Raw genomic sequence first — 27,011 nt, 5'->3', positions numbered from 1 at the left:
AAGCACCAACATTATTTATGTAAACAACCCTGACTGCATCTGCTATTTAGTTACATGTGAGATTTTCCATATCACTGAGGTTTAGGGAATATCACTTAAGGGAGAAAAGCAATTTTAAGGTTATCATAAGAGCGACAAAGACATTAATCTGACAAGATATGCTCAAGAGACCCAAGATGCAATTGTTGAATTCCTTTTGGTTCTCTCACCCATAATTTTCCGGAGCTCAGTATAATTAACACACTTCATGGGATTTAAGTAACATTTGTTGCTTCTCTATCAGAATGCAAATTTGAAAATGATATGGATCTGTACAGGAGACAGCAACAACTGTTTCCTAGGTAATAACTTGTGCACTGCTTCCCAATGAAAAAAGAGGTGACAGATAAAGCATTACTCAGGTTTTATTAGGAAGTTAACATATGTTTTATTGCTGCTACAAATGCTAAAACCAGATATGTCATAAAATTAGTGAAAATTAAATGGTTTATTGTCAATTTGAAAATTTTAAGCTCCATTTTCTTAAAAGCTATATAAAATAATGGGGCCTGCTGTCATCAAGCAAGTGTATGTAGGTGGATAAATGGGTGTGAAATCGTCTAAACAAAAGAAATTCAGTGGGTCAGCAGCACCTGTTAACTCTTAGGCAGAATGTATCACAGCAAAAAAAAGTCATTATAGGTATGGGTTATGTATATGGTGTGTGTGTGTGTGTGTGTATGCAAATGTAGCCAACATATATTTTCAAGCTTCCTAACCATTTCCTTCAGTAACAGGTCAGTACATGTGATAAAGGAAACGATTAGAGAGATTGTTTATTCCCTTGTCCTACATTTACTTAAAAGGAAAATAACATAACCCAGTGCTATTCAGTGTGTAAAAAAGAGATGGCCTCATTTATTTATTTTTTTCTTATTTCAGACTCTGTCAGAGGGAAAAAAAGGGCCCATTAGAAAGGAGACAGAGCAAATTATGCAAATAATTAATTACCTACCACTGTACTTCTCGAGAAACATCCCTTTGATATAGGGAAATGATTCTAGGTTTTATACTTTCTTATGGAATAATAATTGAGTGGAAAATGACTACCATTAGAAATGCTTGGAGGCAATGTGGTACAGTGCAAAGTGTTGGATATGATCACAGAGAACCAGGATTTGAATGCTAAGTCAGACACTGTATGTGTCATCTTAGACCTTTCTGGCCCTCAGTTTGCCCATCTGTAAAATGAAGGGATTGAACTAAGCGATCAATTGGACTAAGTGATCTCTTAGATCTGTGCCAGCTTTAAGTCTAAGTCATGTGTAATTTACATACACCCTAAATAAATGATGATGGGGAGGTGTGTCCAATACATATTATTTGGGCTTATGAGTGATTCATGTTTTTTTTTTCTCTAGCCTCTTACATCTTTTGTCTAGTGTTTTCAGAGGGATCACCTTCACCCATATCTGGAGTTCTAAGAGAAAAACAAATACATAAATGAATCAGGGAACATGTTACAAATCAAGCTTTCCTTAAGATCCTTAGTTCTGGCAGGATCTCAATGCAAGAGAATGTGCCTACATCTTCCTATTTGTTCAGTAGAAACATAGAAGCATACATCTGTATGCTTCTAAACTAGTACCAAAGACTCCTTTATCCCATATGCCTCTTATTTTTATTTAACTACAGTAAAAGTATTTTAAGCTTTCAGGATCACTTTAGGATACTACTATGGTACTTCTCTATGTCAATAGTGAATTTCAAAAATAAATTATAAGAAATGTAGCAGCTAAGCTAGCTCGAACGGCATACTAAATAGAATCAAAGTCTCATTATCATACTACATAAAAAGAGGATATGAGCCCATAAGTAGAATTGGTGCTTTTGAATTCTAAACTTTACTCTACAGACCACATATCAAAGCCCATTGAAAAGTCAAAACCTACTAAAAAGAATAAGAAATGAACTCCATTCCATAGCAATGCTTTCTATGGTTTGGCAGATAGATGGAAGAACATGCAGAGGAGCAGTGAAGCATCGCTACTGACAAGAGTTCGGACAGGAAAAAAAATAGAAGTGCATTTAAAGAAGCCCCAGGTATGGGTATGCTACAATGAAAGGAAGAATGCTTATATTCACTGGGAAAAAAATTAGTTTCATTCAATCCAACTTGGTTTTAAAGTGTTAAATTACAAGACTAAAGCTAACCTGTCTTACAGTTCTTCAATGACAGTTGTTTTGGCTGAAGATTATTTTTATTTTGAACTATTTGTTGAAGTTCTGGAAATTTCTTCTTGTGATACTAATGTTTAGATCATTAAGTGAGATCTCATCACATTCACCAAACACATAACCTAATGGCCAGTGCTAGTTTTGGATACAGTATTCTTTCCCAATGTTATATGAAGTACATTGCCTCTATTGGTTTTTCAGCCAAGGATCACATTATGCTTTTATTTGGGAGTATTAGTGCTAGGTCATTCCATGTGAAATCATCCAGGGCCAAGCACTTAGTGAAGATAATTCTGAGGAAATGTGTTTTAATTGTGAGACATTTATTAAATGACATCTACAATTTTCAGCCTGTTCATTGCTTTATAACCTCCTGGAAATCAGTCCTGAAACTCCAAGCAGCTGAATTCTCATTTGCTCACGTTTGCTGTTTCTTGAATCCTGCTTCCAAATAATCGACTCTAAGAGCAGTCAGGGTTTAATCCACTACTCTAAGGCCAAGTTTCTGGAGTCTTTGATGTAAGTGAAAAAGAAAATGAGGGAATTTGAACAAGACAGTCATCTTACATATACGTAACTGCATAAAAATAGATCCTGATTAAACCAAAGCCAAGAACCATAGATTATTTCTTGATGTAGCTATGACATTTTGATTCTTTCTTTCCTTAATCTGTCTTTCATATAAAATCAAGTATTTGTTTTTCTAGAGAAGCATTCTACCATTTCTGATTAGATATAAAGTTTCTTATACCATATTTTATCAAGAAATAATCCTTAATTATTTCTTTGAAGTGAAATTAAAAGAGCACTGGTTCTGGGGTTTGAGAACCTGGGTCAAAATCCTACCACTGACACAGACGATTCGACCTTGGGAATTCACTTAACCTTCTTTGCCCTCAGTTTTCTCATATGCAAAATGGAAGAGTTGGACTAGTTAGTCTCCAAAGTCTCTTCCACTTCTAGAATTTTAAGTTTATTTAGTCCTTAGTCTTGAAATCAATGATGTGATATCAATTTATTTTCCTTGGTTCATGGTAATAGTTGCCAGGTCTTAATACAGAGTTTGAGATTTCAGTTTTTCATCATTGAATGCTGGACATGGAACCAGGAAAGACCTGAGTTCAAGTCAGGCCTCAGGAACTTAATAAATGTGCAAGTCACTTAACCTCTGTTTGCCTCAGTTTCCTCATCTATAAAATGGGGATAATAATTAAACAAACCTTCCTAGGCTGTCGTGAGGATTAACTGATAAAATAATTCTTAAGTCCTTAGGACATATCCTGGCACGTAGTGAATGTTATATAAACACTAGGTATGATTATTTTGTTATTATTTATAAATATTATTCAATATCACTGAAAGGCTAAGGAGGAGTCAGAAAAAGAGGAAAGAACTTGCTTGCCTGTTCTGTCATTGCTACTGCTCTATTCTTTCTTTCAATAGTTTTTAGGACAAAAGAGTACTGTTCTTCTCACTCTACTTAGGTGAGACTATCTGAGAGGTCACACTCAGCTGTGTGGAGAATGGAATGGAGAGGAGTCAGTTAAGAAGAGATGATCTCTGAGTTTGCCTATGATTTTGAAATTTGTGTGATTCCATGATTTTCCTTTGTTAGGGTAGCAAGATGTCAGATTATAGTACCTTGATGACAAATTTTCAGGACGGATTGTGAAATCTTATACTCCTGCTGTTCGTTTTTGATAATTCAAACTCTTTAAAAATTTGTGATATTTCTTGTAAGCAGCTAGGTATTGTAATGAATAAAGTATTGAATTTGGAGTTATCTGAATTCAGAAAAAAAAGTCTCATATGTTTATTAGCTATGTGGCCCTAGGGAAGTAATTTTACTTTTCTTTGCCTCATTTTCCTCATCTGCAAAATGGAATAATAAAACCATTTATCTCCTAAAGCTGTTGTGAGTAAGAAGTGCAAGGGTTAAACTGTTGATACAGTTTAGCTGAGGAGTGCTTGCAAGTGAAAGTTACCTTAAAACTGAGTCAGAAAATGAAGATTTCATTTCCTCATCATTCTATCAGTTGCTGAGCAGAGAATGTCCTTCAATCTGTTTTGTTTTGTTTTGTTTTTTTCCTTATCAATCAGATGCTGATTCTTTCACATTCTTTTGAACTCATCACCATGTAAATTTTGCCACATTTTGTAAGGGATCTTACAAAATTATTACAAAAATATTAGATATTAGAAAATATCTAATACAAGCCTTTTATTTTACAGATAAGGAAACAGAGGCCAAACTCATATAAGTAGCAAGTATTACAGGTAGAATTTGGACCCAGATCTTGTGATTTCAGAGCTGATGCTCTTTTGGCAATAATATTTTGCTTTCATATTTCTCCACTGTGGACTAAAGTGAGAACTCTATGGGTTGATGAATCTTGAGGAGATAAAAGAATCTGAGTAGTTTCATAACTCTCCCGTCTTTCCTACCCTCACTTATTCCTCCATACAAATAAATCTAGATAATAATGGATTAACTGATTCCTGATTTCATTTTTAAAATTAATGTTGACTAGATAAATATTTTGGGTAATCTGGTCGATATTAATTAACCAAATTTCAAGGTTTTAGTGTATTTAAAGTAACTTACTTGGAAAATAAATCTTTCTATTACAGGGGAAAGGTTTTAATTATTTGTTTTAAGTCAAAAATTCACTGAGCAGTGAATAGATATTAAGAGAAATAAAGACCCTCATTAAGGAAACTTAGTTAATTCAAATTTAGTTTATGCTTTCTTCTAATTATACTTGATTTCATAACCTAAGTGTTTGAGGTTTGTCCAAATGGCTAACAGTGCTTGAAATAAACTTTGAGGTTCCACAAATATCAGCCATGATTAGTTATCTCTATTGATTATGCAGTCTTTTATCGATGAAGGCAGTCTTTTAACTCCTTATTTTCTGCCTCTTATCTTTTATCTTTGTTTCAGTATGTACTTCTTTTATCTGTTTTAGGCATATTTAGTTTCCAGGATTAGGAACAAACTATGTACCAATCATTCAAAAACTATTCTAAATACATAGAGTTTATTGCCAAGGTGGCTAAGGAAAACTCTAAAGAGGTCACAGTACGCTTTTGTGGAACTGATTTCCACACTGACAAAAATCATAGGTCTTTCAAAGTATCAGGGTAAAACACCTTTATCCAAAACCAAATCTTTTTTTATCCTTAATCGTGATTTTGGATATTAAGTCCCACCAATTTCTTTAAATGTGCATACTTTTACAAATCATGTTAATTACTGTCTTTCATCTCTCATCTCTGTTCCTCTGCTCTGATTGACCTTGCTACTTAAAATGTATTCCCTCCTTACTTCCACCTTTAAGAATCCCTATTTTCCTTCCAAATTCAATTCCAATGGCTTCTACATGAAGCCATTCCCGACACCTCAAGCTGTTGGAGTTCACTTCATTACCATGCATTGATTTCATCTATAAATATTATGTGTGTATGTAATACACACACATGCATATATTTATATATATACACACATACGTATATATGTGATATACATATATATTCACATGTTTACATATATGAGTATATACACATATATACACTAATATATTACATGTTGACTCTCCATGTAGAATGCAAACCCTTTGATAACAAGGACTATTACATCAATGTCTGTGTATCTGTTTCCTCCTACTGGGTCTAGCATGTAGTAGACACTTAATCAATGTTTGTTGATTAATTGATTACCACTTCCTATTAAATATACTATTGCTATTATTATCCCAACCTCATCCACACACTGAAAATTGTCTATCATTATTTTTCTTTAGCTCTAATAATTTCCAAATATTAATCATAAACTTCACCCTACCACTAACAACCTACCATATAATTTTGGGCTTTCTTTTTATAGGTAGATCCTTGTTCCTTTTTTTCCATATCTGAGACAGCCTTATTGTTACTGTTTAACTGCTTTAGCCCTACATTGGTGTTACCTGGGCAATTTATTAACTTCTTTTAATTTACCTTTGCTACATACATTATATCTGCTAATACAATCTCTGATCAGGTTAGACCCTCAATCATCATGGTGACATTTTGATGAATAATAAATGTATAATATTACTTGCATGTCCTTTTGAGCCTATGTATGTGATTTTTTTACCATAAATTCAGAGTCATTTTATAAACAAACTATTCTTGCATCAACTAACCTATATGTATGAGGTTACTATCATGAAATTGAGACCTTTAACATTTCCTTAAAGTAGTTTTGCTTATAATCTCTCTACAAATCAACTGAAATGTTAAATTTTCAGTCATGTATGGCCAAGGCATTATATAACAAATCAAATAACCACAAGAATCACAGAGGGAGGCAAAAGCAATAGCTTGTGAATAATCTGGGTTTATTAGGGATGATCAAAGCATACAAAGGATCCAAGAAGTATAGTAATTGTGAATTAATGGATTTCAAAAAAATGGAAGGGACATGAGAAGTAACCTGTTTAGGGGTAAAGAAAGAGAATGGAAAGTCAAGCAGCTATTCCATGACAAAGTGAAATAAGGTAACCACAGCAAGGGAAACAGAAAAAAAAATGCCTCAAGGATGCCCTGAAGCACAGCTTCAAACAACTTGGTATAACTCAGAGCCAGTGAGAAACAGCTCCTGACAGACTACTATGAGGGATGAGGTAGGTCTTTTTCAGCAAAAGCTTTGGTCTGACTAAAAATCAAAGGATAATCACAAATAACTCCATGCTCATCCCAGAGTGGGAATGAAAGAATACTCTTTACATATACGCAATGTGGAAAGGATGCTTGGCCACACCTTTGATGTACCCAACAACACTCGGGAACATAAGCTGTGATACTCACTAATCTTGTCATCTTTAAGCCTAGCTCTCAGAGCATAAAGAAGTCTATAAATGCTTGTTCTGCACTCAAGGAAGAGAAGCATGACACATACTCAGTAAACTTAGTTGATTACGATTTATTGTTATCAAAGGCAAGATACAGATAAGACATGTACCAGCTTCTGCAAGCGGCATTTATTTGCCCTGATTCTAGTATATGCTTTACTACTGTAGGTCTAATCAAGGTCTGGTGAGTTCTACTTACTAAGAATACAGACTGACTGTGAGTGGCTCCCTGTATCTCCTTAAAAAAGTTACTTAGAAATGAATGCTTAAGAATGTACTGGTTGAAATAAGGATGGTTGCTTAGCTTGGTACATTTTCAGTGGCACATAGTGGTGATATCTACAGATGCATCCTTAACTGTAGCTGTTTTCTGTCCATATGTTCCCCACTCCTCACTACAGTCCTCCTTCTGGAGAGAAACAAACTTATAGTCAGGCTGTACTAAAAATCTTTTTTTTCTTTTATTTCCTTTATTTTATTTAGTATTTTTATTTTTCCCCAGTTTCAGGTACAAAATCAATTTTCAAGATTCATTTTTTAAACTTTTGAGTTTCAAATTTTCTTTCTTCTGTCCCTACCTCCCCACCTCATTGAGAAGATAAGCAATTCAATATAGGTTCTGTAATAGTAATGTTGTGAAAGAATAGAAAAAAAAACTCAAGAAAGTAAATTTTTTTAAAAGTACATTTAAATCTGAATTCAGACACCATCAGTTATTTCTATAGGGATGGATAGCATTTTTCATCATAAGTCCTTTAGAGTTTTCTTGGATTTTTGTATTGTTGAGTCATTCACAGCTGATCATCTTACAAAATTGCTGTTACTTTGTACATAGTGCATTTCACTTTGTATCAGCCCATTAAAGTCTTTCCAGGTTTTTGTGATAGCATCCTGCTCATCATTTCTTACAGTACAATTGTATTCCATCATAAACATACACCACAACTTGTCCAGCCATTCTCCAATTGATGGACCTCACCTTAATTTCTAATGCTTTCACCCCTGAAGAGACCTTTTATGAATATTTTAGTACATATATGTCCTTTTCCTTTTTCTTTTTTATCTCTTTTGGGATACAGGACTAATAGTGGTATTGATAGGTCAGAAGTATGCATAATTTTATAGTCCTTTGGGCATAGTTTCAAATTGCTCTATAGAATGGTTGAATCAATAAAAAACCCCATCAACAGTGCATTAATATCTCAGTTTTCCCATATCCCCTCCAAAATGTGCCATTTACCTGATCTGTCTTATTGGTTAACCTAATAAGTACCTCAGAATTATTTCAATTTACATTTCTCCACTCAATAACGAGTTAGAGTATTTTTTCACATGGCTATAGATAACTTTGATTATTTCATCTGAAAACTTCATATCTTTGTCTTTGGTCATTTTTTTCAATTGGGGAATGGCTCTTATTTTTATACATGTGACTCAGTTCTCTATATGCTTGAGAAATGAGGCCTTTATCAGAGAAACTTGCTTCAATTTTTTTTCAGTTACAATTGCTAGCTGTATTTCACTCCAGCCTGTTGCCCCCCCCATTTATTCTATTCTCTCTCTCCTTTCACTCTCCACCTTCTCAAAAGCCTTTTGCTTCAGACTATTTCTCTCCCAGTCTAACTTCCCTTCTATCACAGCTCCCCCATTCCTTTCTATTATCCCCTTCCCCTCCTACTTTGCTATAGAGTGAGATATAATCCTCTACCCAATTGAATGCGCATGTTATTTACCCTCTTTGAGCCAATTCTGATGAAAGTAAGATTCAATCATTCCCCCTAACCTCTTCCTCTCTTCCCCTCAAATGTAAAAACCTGTTTCTTGCCTCTTTTATGTGAGATAATTTATCCCATTTTACCTTTCCCTTTCTCTTTCTCCCAGGACATTCCTCTCCCACCCCTAAAATTATTTTTTTAGATATCATCTCTTCATATTTGACTCATACCTGTGCCTTCTGTCTCTATATACTCTTTCTAACTACTCTAATAATGAAAAGGTCTTATGAGTTACAAAAATCATCTTCCCATGTAAGAATGTAAATAGTTTAAACTTATTAAACCCTTTATGATTTCCCTCTCCTGTTTACCTTTTTATGTTTTCTTGAGTCTTGCATTTGAACATCAAATTTTCTATTTAATTTTAATCTTTTCATCAAGAAAGCTTGAAAGTTCTCTATCTCATTGAATACCCATTTTTCCTTTGAAGAGTTATACTCTTTGTTGCTGGGTAGGTGATTCTTGGTGGCAACCCTACCTCCTTTGCCCTCTGGCATATCATATTCTAAACCCTCTGATTTTTTAATGTAGAAGTTGTAATATTTTGCTTTATCCTGATAGTGGTTCCATGATCCTTGAAATATTTCTTTCTAGCTGCTCACAATATTTTTTGTTCCTGGATCTGGAAATTCTGGAATTCTCATGCTTCCATATTCATGGGAATTTTCATTTTGAGATCTCTTTCAGGAGGTGATTAGTAGATTCTCTCAATATCTATTTCACCTTCTGGTTCTAGAATATAAGGGCAGTTTGCCATGATAATTTCTTGAAAAATTATTTCTATGGAGAGGGTAGAGCCAAGATGGTGTCATAGAAGCAGGAAATTTTGTGAGTTCCCCCAACAACCACATCAAATACTTATAAAATATGACTCTACACAAATTTTAGAGCTACAGAACCCACAAAATGACAGAGAGAAACAACTCTCCCACTGAACGCAGCCCAGCAGGCCTACAGGAAGGGTCCATCACAGCACGCTGGGAGCCAAAATCAATCTGTGTGAGCCATGTGGTTTTGGACGCAGGGTAGGCCCTGACCAGCAGGATTTGGTGATTTCAGATTGCTCAACCCATAAACACCAAAGAGCAATTAAAAGGTCAGTGTGGAACTCTGTTGGAAAGGAAGGACACAGTCTGGCAACTGCCCTGAGGATGAGAGGTGACAGAGTTATAGTGCCTGCTGCTGCTTTCCCCACTAGGCTGCCTCCAGAGTGCCTGGCCTGCAGATCATAGGGGGAACAAGTGAACATTCAGAGGGTAATCACTCTTGCTTTACTCTGCTTGAATCTGGAGTCTTGAGGGGAGGTCCTGGGGTATGTGGCCCACTTGTGGGGATTGTAGAGAGGGTGCCCTCCTAATAGCTCCAGCAGCTACAAATACCGCAGGGATTTGGGACAAAGCTCTCCTCACTGGAAGCAGAGTTCTACCATGGCAAAGAGCTCAAAAGTCAAGTAATTGACAGGCAACATGAGGAAGCAGAGGAAGCAAAGAAAGCAGAGCGATCAAACCTTAGATTTTTTGGGGGGGACAAAAAGGATCAAAGCATGGAACAGGAGGAAGACAACAAAGTCAGAACTCCTGCATTAAAAGCTTCCAAGAAAAATATGAATTGGTTACAGGCCATGGAGGAGTTCAAGAAGGATTTTGAAGAGAAGTGGAGGAAAACTTGGGAAGAGAAATGAGAATGATGCAAGAAAATTATGAAATGAGAGTCAACAACCTGACTGAAGAAAATAACACCTTAAAAACAGACTAAATCAAATGGCAAAAGAAATCAACGAGGAAAAGAATGCCATAAAAAAGCCAAATTTGGCAGATGGGAAAGGAATTTAAAAAGCTCACTGAAGAGAATCATTCCTTCAGAATTAGATTTGAACAAATGGAAGCTAATGACTTTATGAGAAATCAAGATACTATAAAACAGATACAAACACATGAAAAAATAGAAGTCAATGTAAAACATCTCATTGGAAAAACAACTGAACTGGAAAATAGATCCAAGAGAGATAATTTTAAAATTATTGGACTACTTGAAAGCCATGATCAAAAAAAGAGCCTAGAAATCATCCTTCATAAAATTCTCAAGGAATATTGTCCTAATATTTTAGAAGCAGAGGGCAAAATAGAAATTGAAAGAATTCACTGATCCCAAAAAGAAAACTCCTAGGAATATCAGAGCCAAATTCCAGAATTCCCAGGTCAAGGGGAAAATATTACAAGCAGCCAGGAAGAAACAATTTGAGTACTGTGGAAATACAATCAGGATAACACAGGATCTGGCAGCTTCTACAGTGAGGGATCGAAGGGTGGCACAGTGAATAGAGCACTGGCCCTGGATTCAGGAGGACCTGAGTTAAAATCCAGCCTCAGATAACACAAAAACTATCCTGTGACCTTGGGCAAGTCACTTAACCCCAAACTGTCCTCCAAAAAAAGCAAAAAAAATTGGGGGACAGCTAGGTGGCACAGTGAGTAGAGTGCTAGCCTCAGAGTTAGGAGGACCTGACTTCGGATACAGTCTCAGAAACTTAACACACACACACACACACACACACACACACACACACACAAACAAACAAACAAAAAACTAGCCGTGTGACTTTGGGCAAGTTACTTAATGCCAATTGTCCTCCAAAAAGCAAAAAAGAAAAAAAAGAAAAAACTTACTATAATGTTTCAGGGGAAAATATGGTCATTCAATGAAATAGAGGACTTTCAAACTTCTTGATGAAAAAAACAGAGTTGAATAGAAAATTTAGCATTCAAATACAAGAAGCAAGAGAAGCATGAGAAGGTAAACATATCATAAGAAATCATAAGGAACTTATCAAAGTTGAACTATTTACATTCCTCCATGGAAAAGTGATAACTGTAAGTCATGAGACTTTTCTCAGTATGAAGATAGTTCAAGGGAATATATGTGTGTGTATACATATATATATGTTTATATAGGAGGGTATATGTGTTTACAAATACATATGTGAGTGTGTGTATATATGTATACATGTATAAATAGACAGAGGGCACAGGATGAGTTGAATAGGAAGGGAAGGTACCTAAAAATAAAATTAAGAGGTGAGAGAGGAATGTAATGAGAGGAGATAGGGAAAGACAGAATAGGGTAAATCATCTCATATAAAAGAGGGAACAGAAAACTGTTAAAATGGAGGGGAAGAACAGGAAGGCAAAAGGGAATGAGTTAACCTTACTCTCATTGAATTTGGCCCAAGGAGGGAATAACATACACACTAAATTGGGTATCTTACCCTACTGGAACATAGGGGGGAAAGAGATAAGAGGGGTGATGATAGAAAGGAGGGCAGATTGGGGGTAGGGTATTTAGAAGCACACACTTTTGGAAAGGGATAAAGTCAAAGTAGAAAATAGAATAAGGGGGGAGGAATAGGATTGAGGTTATTATAGTCTTTCTTTCACAATATATCTACCATGGAAATATTTTGCATAACAACACAGGTACAACCTATATTGAATTGATTGTCTTCCCAGTAGGGGTGGGTGATGAGGGAAGAAGAGAAAGAATCTGGAAATCAAAGTTTTAAAATCAAATGTAAAAAATTATTATTATTATTATTATTACATGCAACTGGGAAATACGATAAACAGGCACTGGGGTATAGAAATCCATCTTGCCCTACAAGAAAGTCAGAGGTAGGGATAGGGAAGGATATGAGAGACCAGATTAGGGGAAGGGGTATTCGGTAGGATCGATATTTGGGGTGGTGGGTAGGATAAAGATGGGGAGAAAATGTTTTAACTCAAAACCTTATGGAAATGAATGTTAAAAATTAAAAATAAACCAAAAAGATTTCTATGCTCTTTTTTTGATCATGGCTTTCAGATAGTCCAATAATTTTTAAATTATCTCTGCTAGATTTATTTTCCAGGTCATTTTTTTTTCTCAGTGAGAACTTTTACATTGTCTTGTATTTTTAAAAATCTTTTGGTTTTATTTTGTTTCTTGGTTTGTCGTTAATTCAATTACTTCCATTTGCTTAATTCCAATTTTTAAGGAATTATTTTATTCAATGAGCTTTTGGACTTCCTTTTCCATTTGTCCCATTGTGCTTTTAATGCATTCTTCTCATTGACATTTAGGATCTCTTTTACCATTTGGCCTAGTCTGTTGTTGTTTTAAGGTGTTATTTTCTTCAGTATTTTTTGTAGTCTTTACCAAGTTGTTGATTTGTTTGTTTGTTTTTATGATTTTCTTGCATCATTTTTAATTTCCCTTCACAATTTTGCCTTGACCTCTCTTACTTGATTTACAAAATTATTTTTGAGATTTTCCATGGCCTAAGACCAATTCGTATGGGGGAGCAGGGGGTTGGATGTAGGAGCTTAATTTCATTGTCTTCTTCAGAGTGTGTGTTTTGATCTTCCTTGTTGCCATAGTAATTTTTTATAGTCAGAGGTTACTTTAGTTTGTTTTTGTTTTTGTTTTTTCTTATTTTCCCAGACTGTTTCTTGATTTTAACTCTGAGTTAAAGAAGGGCCCTGCTTCCATGGTAGAGGGCCCACTGTGCCAAGTTTCAGAGGTTTTGGGTAACTGTTTTCAGAGATACTTCTAGAGACCTGTAAGTTTTCAGTTTTTCCAAGGTAGCAAGATCTAAGGAGCGATGTTTGTTATACTCCTGGCCTGTGCTTTGGTCTGTTAGTGACCAAAAGCAGTTTTTTTTCTGCACTGGACCTGTGAGGAGGGTGTTGTTCTGTCCCCTCCATTGCAGGCTTTGCTATGTTAGTGCTCCTCCTCACCCTGAGAGTGCTACCCAGGACTGCAACTTGGATCCATCTATGGGAAAAGCAACAGAGTCCTATCCAGTGCTAGCAAAAAGACCTCTGTCATCTTCTTCTGGCAGGTTTCTTTTGATCCCCTTACCTGTGGGCTGGGAGCTTCAAAAGTCATGACTGCCAGTGATGATACAGTCACTCCCAATTCTTTCTCCTGCTTTGCTGTAGTCCAGGCTGCACTGGCACAGCCAGCACTGAAATGAGCTGAGCTCTCACACAGGCGCTTCCTGTTGACCTCCTAAGTTGTATTTGGTGTCAGTGGGCTGAGAGGTCTGGAAACCACCACTGCTACTAGTAGTTCAATCACTTCGAGGCCTACTCAGGGTTTGCTGGTCCCAGGTCTATGCTGGCAAGGCCTGTGTTAGACTGCACAACTCTCTCTTCTTGTGAAATAGTCTTTTCCTGGTGAACTTCCAAATTCTCTTAAACAGGAAATTTTTCTCACTCCATTTTTTTTTTGTGGATTCTGTCATTTTAGAATTTGTTTAGAGTAATTTTGAAGTTTGGGGGAGAGCTTAGGAGAGTCCCTGCCTTTACTCTGCCCTCTTGCAACACTTGTAAAAAAAATTTAAGCTATTTTATACTGTGCCTAAGCCAGGGTGCATAATTGCTTAATGATTATAGACGACAACAACCAAAAAAAAAGAAACAAACTTCTTATAGAGTTCAGAGCTTTCTTACTGTGACTAACCAAGGGTAGATTTTAGCATGACAAATCAGTTTTGAGGCAGCAAAGAATCATTTTGCATATGTTGTTAATGTGTTTGATGGGGATGTAAGGAGCAGGTTAATCGATCCCCAGAGCGAGTTTTACAAGAGCTAATAAACACCCTTCTTCAAACCCTAAACTGCCCTTTTTACACATGTGAGCCTTGTGTTCCTACTTAAAATCAGTGAGGGTCTGGAGGGTCTGTGGAATCAATACATTTATTAAATTTTTGGCATTAACTCTAAACACTTGTGAGTCTGACATGAGCTCTATTTGATGTTTAGGAAAATTATTGTATTTGAATGTCCATAAGCAAGCTTATACTTCATACATCTTATATTTGTAAGCAGGAAACAGGGTTACAGTAATAGTTTCATAAAATGACACATTATAATTAAGGCATACAGTACTCTTTAAGCCAATGATCAATTATTCTTCAGAGAAGAACTATAAATAGAATTCTAACCCACGCATTGGTTAGTGTTCTTCTTTGAAGCAGACATTATCCCCTGTTTGATCTTTGGCCATAAAAACCTAAGCATTGCTCTATGATCATAATACTACTATGGATCATCACCTGCTGAGCAGTTTTTGCAACATTCGAAGTCAATGAAGACCTATAACATTTTTTTTTGTTTTGTTTCATGACTAGTACTTAGCAGCTAATGTTAACTACTGAGCACTTTGGGTTTTTTAAGATTTAAAATAGATACAATTGGATGGAGTAATTGAAAAATCTAGTTATTGATATACAGCTTTGAAAGAGGCTCTCTCCTAAACAAAAAGGGAACAAATGAACATATTTCTAGAGTAGAGCATGAGATTGTTAAAAATATTCTACCTTGAATCAAATTTCTTGGTACAAATGTTTTTTCTACTGGAAATTGTTTTTGTTTGTTTTGGAATTTCCAAAAATCACATTCATACCTGGACATACACACAAGAATATATGCAAACACATGTATACTTTATATATGTATATATATATATATATATATATATATCACATGTATACCTCTACATTTTTTTTTCAAGAATTAATATTTGAGGGGCGGCTAGGTGGCTCAGTGAGTAAAGCGCCGGCCCCAAGTTTGGTTCTGGCTTCAGACACTTAACACACACACACACACACACACACACACACACACACACCAAAAAAAAACTAGCCCTGTAACCTTGGGCAAGTTACTTAACCCCAATTGCCCTCCAAAAGGCAAAAAACAAAAAAAAATTAATTTTTGAAAGGTACGTTTATAGGAAAACACCCATATATAAAACATTTCCAAGGTTTAGTTAGCTGGCATTTCTCACCTTAGATGTGTGTTGCATCTATTTTCTGATTGTATTGAATTGCACCTATTTTCTGATGGTATTGAATACAATTTCCCCTGTTTTTATATTTTCCGTGTTCTAAATAATTGAGTTGTCAGATATGTTGAAATTGTTTTCTGTAATAATCTTTTGATCAGGATTCTTTGGTATGAGAATAAAAGTATATATGTGTGTGTATGTGCATGTGTATATACATATGCATATATGTATATATCCATGCACATATATACATATGTATATATATGTACTTGTGTATATAATTACATACAAGCATGCATAGCCAGTATATGTATGTATACTTCTTCCACTTTGGATAATAAGCTCAATTATCTACAATGCCTGAATTATAATATCCAGACCATTATTTTTTTTTCCAAACTACCACCCATCTGTTAAATTGATAAATGTAGGCAAGAGAAACTCAACAGTTTAGCAACATATTTTGTGTTAATAGCAAATTGGTGATTCTTTATTGTAATCATTATTGAAGATTTTGAATAAGGTTGAACCTAGCAATCTCTATGACATTAGCATTAGAAACCTTCCTCTAATTAAATTTGTAATTAAACATAATTAGTGGTCTTAGCAATGTCAAGCAAAACTCACACAGGGACTACCTAAAGGATCTTGTTTTGCTAAATATGTGGTATTTCAACATTTTCTTGAATGAAAGTCATATCTAATTCAAATCCAGAATAAATGATGTCCAATCAGCTATAGGTATTTTAGCCCTGTTGACAATTTCCATTGTATTCAGCTTACATTTATTTTCTAATTAAAGTGGTGCTTACATTCCCTGCAGCAACTAAAGCTATAACATAGATTTTATTAGGCAAGTAAACTAAGGTAAGTAATTGTTTCTGCAAGTCTTTCTTTTTATCTGTACTTAAAACTTACTATTTCCTAGCTCATTGGCCTGAGAAGTAATAATAATTATCTCATTATTAAAGTCATATTTGTCAGTACTGATGAAAATTCTGCTAATTCACAGTTCTCACTACAGGACAAACATCATCCTGTGGAAGAACCCTTTTAAATGCTTGCAGATTGTGATGAGCATTCTATAATGTTTCTCTTATCAAAGTTTATGGTTATAATATAAAGTTTAGATAAGGTATGATCCTTGACCTCATGGAGTTTAACAGGAGAATAAAACTGAAAACACAAATACTGTTACATGAAAATTATATTAGGAAGCTGACAAACAAAATACATTGTGAAGACCAAAAGGGGAAGGTCATTAAAAGTAGTTGATATTGAGGAAAATTTCTCTGATGAAGGAGAATTTTAGCTATACTTCATAGGGTGGACAAGATTCAACAGAAAGGAAAAAATGGGAAGGCATTGTAGACATAAGGAATAATTCCATAGGCTGTGAAGGAATCTTACAAAGATGGGGGAACAGGATGAATATTCATGAGGGTAGAGCCAAGATGGGAAAGTGAAAGTAGGAACTTGCTTGAGCTAGTCCCCCAATTCCCTCCAATACCTATAAAAATGACTCTAAACAAATTTTAGAGCTACTGAATCCATAAAATGAAAGAGTAAAACAAATCCCCCACTGAAGTCAGCCTGGCAAGCCAACAGGAAGGGTCTATCACACTGGGCTGGGAGCTGAACACAGTCACATGTGGGACATGCCAGCACAGACCAGTGGCAGAGACCAGCCAGAGCAGACCTCAGGGGACTGAATCACTGGGAGTTGTGGATGTTTCCAGACTTCTCAACCCACAAACACCAAAGAGAAAGGAAAAGTTCAGTGAAGAAACTCTTTTGGACCTGGGTGAGAGAAGAGCATGGTCCAGACCCTGCCCCCAAGGCTATAGAGTTGGCAACTCCTTCTGGAGCTCCAGGCCAACAGATAGGTGGGGAGGGGGTGGAGGGGAGGGCAAGAAGCTGATCAGAGAGCAATTGCAGGAATCTCTTTGCTGGCACTGAGGCAGGATTATCTTGCTTTGCCCTGCTTTGATTATATAATCTTGGGTGGCAACCCTGGGGTGAGAAGGAATGCTGGTGTGGCAGAGCTGGTGGCGACTATGGAAAGGGAGTCCTCCTCACTGTTCTGAGGCAAGTGCCTAGAGGTAGCTCTGACAACAGCAGCACAAAACCCCAGAAATTTGGGACACAGGACTGTCCACTGTGGAAGCAGAGTTCTACCATGGTAAAGAGCTCAAAAGTCAAGTAATTGGCTGGGAATATGAGCAAACAGAGGAAGAGAAATCAGGATGAGTGATCATCAGGGTAAGATTTAGATAGCAATAAGGGTCTCGGGGTGAGCATGGGATTAAGAGAAGAAAAGGGTCAGAATAGATTCTGTTGGGAATGAAATAGTGAATCAATACTGGGAAATTGCAGAAATTGTAGATATTTCTCAAGTAGTATTGGGAGTTCAGCTTAAGAAAAATAAAAAATAATTTGTAGCTGATGAATTAAATTTGATTTCATAATATTTCTCCAGTGATGCTTGACAGCCCTGGAATTGGAGCAGAGGACTATTCTGATGGAGTTAACAAGAGTTGGGAGTTCACAGTCCAGGAGTAGCAGATGGGAAATGGATGGGAAAGGAAAGGGGTTTTGGATAAAAGTAAAACATCAGAGTTGCTAAATATGGGGTAGTGTGTGAATGTAGACAAATGATGTCAAAATGGGAGAGATAGAGATAGATAAGATTAGAAATGAATCATCAATGGGGCAGAAATGACAATAATGACTGAGTAGGTTTAGTATGAGTGATAGAGAGGTGGAAGGTTAGGAGACTTTGGACTGAATGTAGAAATAGAAATTGTAAATTCAAGAGATAAAATAATTCTGAGAGGTGATGAAGTCTCATTGTTTAGCCACATAGGTTTGAATGAAGTGGGATGATGTCTTAGGAAGTGGTGGAGCTGAGGAATGGAAAGGTCTAGTTATTACAGGGTTGTCAACTTGGATCTTGAAATCCATAAGAATAATGGCACCTGATGGGGTGAAGAGGAAGCCTATGGATAAATTATTGAAGTAACAGAAAATTGAGATCATTGGTTGGCAGATGATAGATGATAGCATTAAGAACAAATAGACTGAGAAGGATGTAATTTTACTAGATCGCTAAAGAAGAGAGTCTATTGAGTGATGCTGGTTGAAAGTCTAGAAACAACAATAAGAAACAATTAATATTCTCCCCTTCATTTTGCTCCTTCAAATTAGGTAAGTGAGATATAGAATGGCCTCGATATGACTGAGTTGTAAATGTGGAACTTATATTGGAAAACAATGTTTCTAAGTATCAGATCTATAATTTTATCTTTAATCTCTCTCCTGAGACCTAGTCATGTATCTTCAACTTCCTCCTAGATATTTTGTCCTAATTAATCCACACACATTTTAAACTTAGCATATCCAAAGCCGAACTCATTGCCTTCTAAACTTTGCACACCCAAACTCCCACTTTTCTAAACTTCCCTTCATTTGTTGAATGTATCAACATTCTCCCAGTCTCCCAGGTTCATCAATTATCAAACATTCAAAAACATCTTATCTAATAATATCTCTATTCGTACAGTATCATATAAGCGCACTCCTTAATTACCTCTCTCCTGGACTACCTCATTAGCCCTCTAAGTGGTCTCCCAGATTCTATTCTTTTTTCTCTTCATGTCAAATTCATGTTCTTCCCCATAGACTCCAAAGTAATGTACCTACGGCTCAAGATTAAGTTGCTTACATATTACAATTGGCACAGTAGAAAGAATATTGAACTTGGAGTCACAAAGTATGGCTCTGTGATTCGGATCATCTTGAGTAAATTAAAAAGAAATCATCCATTTTTATTGCTTTGATTTATTTTAGTTTGATTATAAAATTAATCTGCCTTCTTTAGAAAAAAAACTAGAACTAACAGCTAAGACAGACTAACAAGGTCTCTTAAGTCTAGGTTGCTATGGATTTAGTTAATAGATTGAGAAGACTATCATTTAGTAGCAGATAAAATAATCCAAAGATTATAATATTTTTCAAAAGTCTAATGTCCCCTTTTAACAGAAAAGGGTGTTGACCAAAGGCTAAGTCTATCTTTCTAGGAGAAAGCAGGGTTGACCAGAGGCTAAGTTCCTCTTTCTAGCAGATGGAGAAAGTTTAGGCAGAGATTACATTATTTTTTTTTCCAGTCTTTGTGGTTCACCCCCTCGCTTTTTTTTCTCTTTAGCTAGAGTCTAAGTTGTGTAACGGACTCTGCTAAGGAAGATGCTAACCACTGATCATAAGTTCCTCTTTCCAAATATACTTTATGATTACAAAAGGACCACTTAGAGGAAATGATTTCTGGCACAAGATTTAGAAAGTCTAGAAGCTAACTATTCAGGTGACTTGTCTTGTCTAATTGAATTATATTTAAAAAAAAGTTTCTGCCACTTTTCCAATTTCTCTTTTTTGTTATTAAAAACATCTCTGTAAATTGCTCCTTGTCCCTGAACTCTGGGGAATCAGGTGACTTTTGCAAATTAAATCACAGATGGATCAGTTACTTTGTACTCAGTGTCCTTTTTATTTCAGATGGGCAATTTTAACGGAATCAATTTACTTTTGTAGGCCTCAGTGTCCCAATCTGTAAAATGAGTGTTTTGGATCATTGGAGTTGATAGTTGGAGTCTAAGGTCCTTTCCAGATCTAGATCTATGATCCTATAAAATAAAATCACCTTAGCCTGACATTTAAGGCTCTGTAAAATTTGTATCCTTTCTACCTTCCTAGTATTAGTTTGTGCTATTTCCCATCATAAACTTTGTTCCAGGTAAACTGGACAATTAAATATTTCATGAACTTGACATATGATCTGGTCCTTTTTATTCACACAAATCTTCCCTAAAACTGGAATACATTTCATCTCCTCTCTACTTTGCAGAATTCTTCTCTTTCTTCCTTAAAGCTTCAGTTCAGGAGAAAGAGCCTGCATCTATAGATACTAGATGTAATAAGTATGCAGTAATAACAGTATAGGAACTTCTTTATCTCTAGGGAAATTCATTCTGTGTGTCTGCCAGTCTGTGGGTGCTACACTCTGTGATAAGCAACAATACTTGCAATATTTCTTGGAGAGATCTCCAGAACTTACCATTTGTTATGGATCCCTATGTCTATGGTTACTCTCTATGCCTGAAATCCATGTAATTTGGCTATATTTTCAAGAAAGTACTATGTAGGGTATAGAAGGTTGCTTGGGATGCAAGATCACATGGAACAATGATGAAAAGTGATCCATTATTATGAAAATAATTATGTAACCCAAGGATGGAAATTTGTCACATTATCTTTTCTAACTTGGAAATAACGTGATAGGATAATTGCCAAGGGTTTAAACACAGGATACAGCTTTGGGGAAAATTTATTGATATGCTGGCACTTATTATAGTATAGCCTTTCATATAGTGTTGAACTTCATTCACCTAATCCTATTGCCAGCAGTAGTGATAGAATAATTTTCTCACTCATTTGCCCTTCCCTTACTTCATTGTTAGCAAGATATCATGATGACCATGTGTGACATTTTTTCCACATTACTAGGAAAGGACACCACCACATATGCATTAAAGAGCCAAGTCTTTGGCTTGCTCAAACATTTAAATAAGGCTATATAAGCCCCTGGGGAAAGGATTGTTTCTGTCTTTTCTCCTCTCTCTCTCTCTCTCTCTCTCTCTCTCTCTCTCTGTCTGTCTCTCTCTCTCTCTCTGTCTCTGTCTCTTTTTCTCTCTCCTCTCTGTATATATATATATATATATATATATATACATATATATATATGTGTGTGTGTGTGTGTGTTTGTATATGTATGTATATATACACACATATTTATACATGTATATGTATACATATATTCACATACACTTGGAGTTGGAATACAAATCAAACAATCATAAGTGTCCTTTTCAAGGTCTAGAATAACTCTTCATGCTTTAGTTGATGTGAAAACTATCCTTTCATAAAACTTACATCAGGAATTTAATTGATGAGTACCTTGTTACAAATCTGTTACTAATTTTTGGTAAAAATAGAGGGTCCCTGTAAATATTGCAAAGACTTTACTCAAGTACATGCATGCTAGTTCCATATGATTTAGACATTTTTATGTACACACCCATCATTGTGGTGAAGTGAATAGAGAGCTGGTCTTGATGACAGGAGCACCTGGGTTCAAATTCTGCTTCTGACAAACTTGCTATGTGGACAAGTAATTTAATCTCTCAGTGCTTGAGGCAATTGTCTAAGTTATAAGTTTGCAGGAAAAAATGCCATCCTGCATTAGAAGGGGGTATTTTCTGAACTAGAACTTCCTAATATCAACAAAATATCAGATGCAGTCCTCCTCTTTTTCCTTTAAATGAATCGAAATAAGAATATCCATTGCCAAAGTCAGGAATCAGAGGTGAGAATGGAAAACTTTGTTAAAGGCAGGGTTGACATTGATTCCTAAAAATGATGGTTGAAGAACATTTGAGAGTGACTCCCAACCTCCAGAATCATTTCATTGTGAAGGAGTAGAGAACAGACTCAGTTTATTTCCTTGCAGTCAGTTCTGTGGTATGTGTGGAGTATATTCCAGCCAAAGTGAAACCAAATGATATTGGTTCATGGTAATGACAGAAATCAGATGTATTTTCATGCAATATTAAGGTCTAGTGTTGGGAATGGAGGGGGATGGGGAGTGGGGGTGGGGCAACAGAACAGGAGCCGGAGCCAAGATGGCAGAGGAGAAGCACAAACTTGGGATGATCTCCACTTCCAACTACTTGCAATACCTGTAGAAAAAAATGACTCTAAACAAATTTTAAAGCTACAGAATCCACAAAGTGACAAAGAGAAAGAAATCTCCCACTGAAGGCAGCCCAGCAGGCCGACAAGAAAGGTCTATTGCAGTGCTCTGGGAGCTAAGCACAACCCCATGTGAGTCAAGCAGTTCTTGCCCCAGGGTGGCCCTGACCAGCAACAGCCAGAGCAGACTTCAGGAGAGTGAAGCACCAGCAGCTGTGGTGGTTTCCAGACTTCTCAAACAAAAAACACCAGAGGGAAAGTAAAAAGTCAGTTTGAAATTCTGTTGGAACAGGGAGGGACAGAAAAGCATGGTCCAGCCCCTGCCCCCAGGTTAAGAAGTGGTGGAGGCATGGAGGCTGTGCAGCCTCACTGAGTGGCTGCCTCAGGAGCTCTTGGACTTCAGGTCATAGGGGGACTAAGCAACCATTCAGAGGTAATCACTCTTGCTTTAACATTCTTGGATCTGGATTGTGGTCTTGGCTGGTGGTCCTGGGGTGTGTGACCAGGTGCTGGAGCTTGTGGGGGCTGTAGAGAGGGTGCCCTCCTAATAGCTCTGGCAGCTGCAAAAAACCCAGTGATTTGGGACAAAGCTCTCTCTATTCTGGAAGCAGAGTTCTACCATAACAAAGAGCTCAAAAGTCAAGTAATTGGTTGGCAATATGAGCAAACAGAGGAAGCACAAATAGACCATAGAATCCTTTTTTGGGGACAAAAAGGATTAAGGCACGGAGCAGGAGGAAGACAGATAAATCAGAACTCCTGCATCCAAAGCCTCCAAGAAAAATATGAATTGGTTACAGGCCATGGAGGAGCTCAAGAAGGATTCTGAAAATCAAATAAGAGAAGGGGAGGAAAAATAGGGAAGAAAAATTAGAATGATGCAAGAAAATCAGGAAAAGATTCAACAGCCTGCTAAAGGAGACCCACAAATACATTGAAGAAAATAACACCTTAAAAAGTAGACTAACTCAAATGGCAAAAGAGGCCCAAAAAGCCAGTGAGGAGAAGAATGCCTTAAAAAATTGAATTTGCCAGATGGAAAAGGAATTTCAAAAATTCACTGAAGAGAATAACTCCTTCAAAATTAGATTGGAGCAATTGGAAGCTAATGACTTTAAGAGAAATCAATATACTATAAAACAGATCCAAACAAATGAAAAAATAGAAGGCAATGTGGAATATCTCATTGAAAAACCACTAACCTAGAAAATATATCCAGGAGAGATAACTTTAAAAATTATTGGACTACATGAAAGCCATGATCAAAAAAGAGTCTAGACACCAACTTTCAGAAATTATCAAGCAAAATTGCCCTGATATTCTAGAACCAGAGGGCAAAATAGAAATTGAAAGAATTCACTGAGCACCTCTTGAAAAAGACCCCAAAAAGAAAACAACTAGGAATATTATAGCCAAATTTCAGAGTTCCCAGCTCAAGGAGAAAATACTGCAAGCAGTCAGGAAGAAATAATTTAAGTATTGAAGAAACAAAATTGGGATAACACAAGACTTAGCAGCTTCTACATTAAGGAATCAAAGGGCTTATAATATGATATTCTGGAGGACAAAGGAGCTAGGACTAAAACCAATAATCAGCTACCCAGCAAAACTGGGTAGGGGAAAATATCATCATTCAACAAAATAGAGGATTTTCAAGCATTCTTGGTGAAAAACCAGAACTGAACAGAAAATTTTACTTTCAAATATAAGAAGCAAAAGAAGCATGAGAAGGTAAACAGGAAAAAGAAATCATAAGAAATTTATTAAAGTTGATTATTTATATTCCAACATGGAAAAATAATTGTTACTAATAAGACTTTTCTCAGTATGAGGATAGCTGAAGAGAATATATATGTATGTATAGGAGGGTGTATGTCTATATAAATATATAGATGTAATTATGGGCATATATATGTTCATGTATACATAGACAAAGGGCACAGAAGAGATGATATCTAAAAATAAAATTAAGAGATGAAAAGAAGAATTTATTGGGAGAAGGAGAAAGGGAGAGATATATTAGGGTAAATTAACTCATAAAAAGAGGTGAGAGAAAACTGTTACAATGAAGGGGAAGAGCAGGAAGGTGAAAGGGAATGTGATAACTTTATTCTCCTTGAATTTGGCTTAAGGAGGGAATAACATACACACTCAATTGGGTATCAACCTACAGTAAAATAAGGGGGTAGGAGATAAGAGGGGGAGGTGATAGAAGGGAGGGCAGATTGGGGGAGAAAATAGTTAGAAGCAAACATTTTTGAAAAGTTATATGGTCAAAGGAGAAAATAGAATAAGTGGTAGGTGTGATAGAATGCAGGGAAATATAGTTAGTCTTTCACAATATAACAACTATGGAAATGATTTGGGTAACTACACATGTACAACCTATATTGAATTTCTTATCTGCCCAATGGGGGTGGGTGAGGAAGGAAAAAGGAAAAAAAAATCTGGAACTCAAAGTTTTAAAATCAAATGTTTAAATTTTTTGTTGTTGTTTTTCTTTACATGCAACTGGGAAATAAGATATACAGGCACTGGGGTACAGAAATCCATCTTGCCCTACAAGAAAGTTAGGGATGTGATGGGGTAGGATATAAGAGAGAAGAGATTGAGGGAAGGGGTATTCAGTAAGTTTGCTCTTTTGGGGTGGCAGTAGGGAAAAGATGGGTAGAAAAAAATATAATTCAAAATCTTGTGGAAATGAATGTTTAAAACTAAAAATAAATAAATAAATTAAGGTCTAGTTGTCCTACAATTCAATGTTTCTTCTAAGTGCACTCTAATAATAGTCTCTGTTCAGTTTTGATCTTACCATCACATATCTGAGTCAGCATTTCTGAGTCTTCTGCAATTTTCACATGATATAAAAGAAGGCTCAGAGTGGTACAAAGCAGTCAGATCTTGGAAGATGTTCCAAATATGTATTTGTAGTATTTCTTCCAGCTCTAAGAACTGTATTTCTGTTGTATCCATAAGCTCAAGAGATGAAATGTAAAACTTCAGGTATCAGTGACTAGTTAGAGAGGTGTATTTGGGCCTAGCAAGGACTTCCTGGAACATACCACTTAAGAAACCACCTATTCCTCTCATGAATGAGATCTTTCCTGAGCATAACTATTTTCCAATTGTGACTCATAATTTGGAAGCTAGTTGTTTAGAAGTCAATTCTATTTCCTCTTATACATAATTACAGAAATAGTTCTTAAAATATCAGTTCAGTCATAAAAGCTCCTTTAACCCATAATGTACCTGATGTATACTACCTATAGTACCATTTAAATTTTATCAACTAATCACTTATTATATTGTTTCTCCAGTAAAATGATTTCAGAATTCTAACTCAATATACCAGGAATATAGCTGTTCTCATCAGCATTGGGAAGATCCTCTGGGAAGGGAGAAGTAGGGAAAAGTAGAGTTACCAGGTCTTTCGGTCAACTTTGTTACTTTGTTATAACTGATTAAAGGGCCCTTTTTTGGCCAATCATTCATCAAATATTATGAGTTGGAAAGGAAGGGTGGTTAGGGTGCTTTCTTTTAAATTCCCTCGGTATGTGGCATTACAGAAAATCACTGCAGCCTATAAAATTCTATATTTTTAAAAATGCAATTATTATTTTAGTATTGGGGAAATTACCTTCCTTATGCATAAAAAAGTGTTCAGCTGCATGTTTTCTGACCACTGGAGGGAGAACTAATATGAATGAGCTGATTGAAGTATCAAAGCAAACCTTGTGAATCTCGGTCAAAAGTTCTCATAAAAAAACTTGAGTAGCAAGGTGTGTAATGCAAAGAAATAATGTGTTTTATTTTTTTTAAAAAGTATATGCCCCAGACACTTTTCATATTTGGTTGTTTTATCTATTAAAAAATATATTCTTCTTCCCTCTCATCTCTTCCAGGAACTTGACCCTTTCATCATACCATCTCACTTTTTAATCTTCAGTCTTTATCTACTAACTCCTTCCTGTCTGTGTACAAATATGGCCAGTGTTCTTTGATTTAAAAAAAAAAATCCTTCACTTGACTTTACCATTTCTTTAATGTATCAACTATAGCACTCCTCTGTTTCACAGGCAAACTCCTTGAGAAAATTGTCCATAACCCCTGCCTTCATTTTCTCTCCTCCTACCTGTTTATCCTCAACTTGAAATCTGACTTGAAACCTTATTGCTCAACTGAAAATACTTTCTCTAACATTGCCAACCACATCTTAATTGATAAATTCAATGACCTTTTCTCAGGGCTCATAATTCTTTACTTCTATGTTACATTTGAAATTGTTAAGCTATCCCTCCTCCCCTCAAAAAACACCTTTCTTTATCCTGAGTTTTCCTGTCATAAATCTCTCCTAGATATCCCTCTATCTCTCTAAAAACTCCCCAGTTTCTTTTGCTTTTTCACTATCCATATGCCATTCTTTAATTACAACTTTTTAAGACCTTACCTCATCTCTCTCTCTCTCTCTCTCTCTCTCTCTCTCTCTCTCTCT

The sequence above is a fragment of the Petaurus breviceps genome, unplaced genomic scaffold (assembly GCF_028583685.1).
Source record: "Petaurus breviceps papuanus isolate PSGF00001 unplaced genomic scaffold, PetGlider_PUasm1.0 90769, whole genome shotgun sequence".
In the NCBI taxonomy this organism is placed as follows: domain Eukaryota; kingdom Metazoa; phylum Chordata; class Mammalia; order Diprotodontia; family Petauridae; genus Petaurus; species Petaurus breviceps.
The sequence above is the reverse complement of the archived record's forward strand: the minus strand, read 5'-3'. Positions refer to the sequence as shown.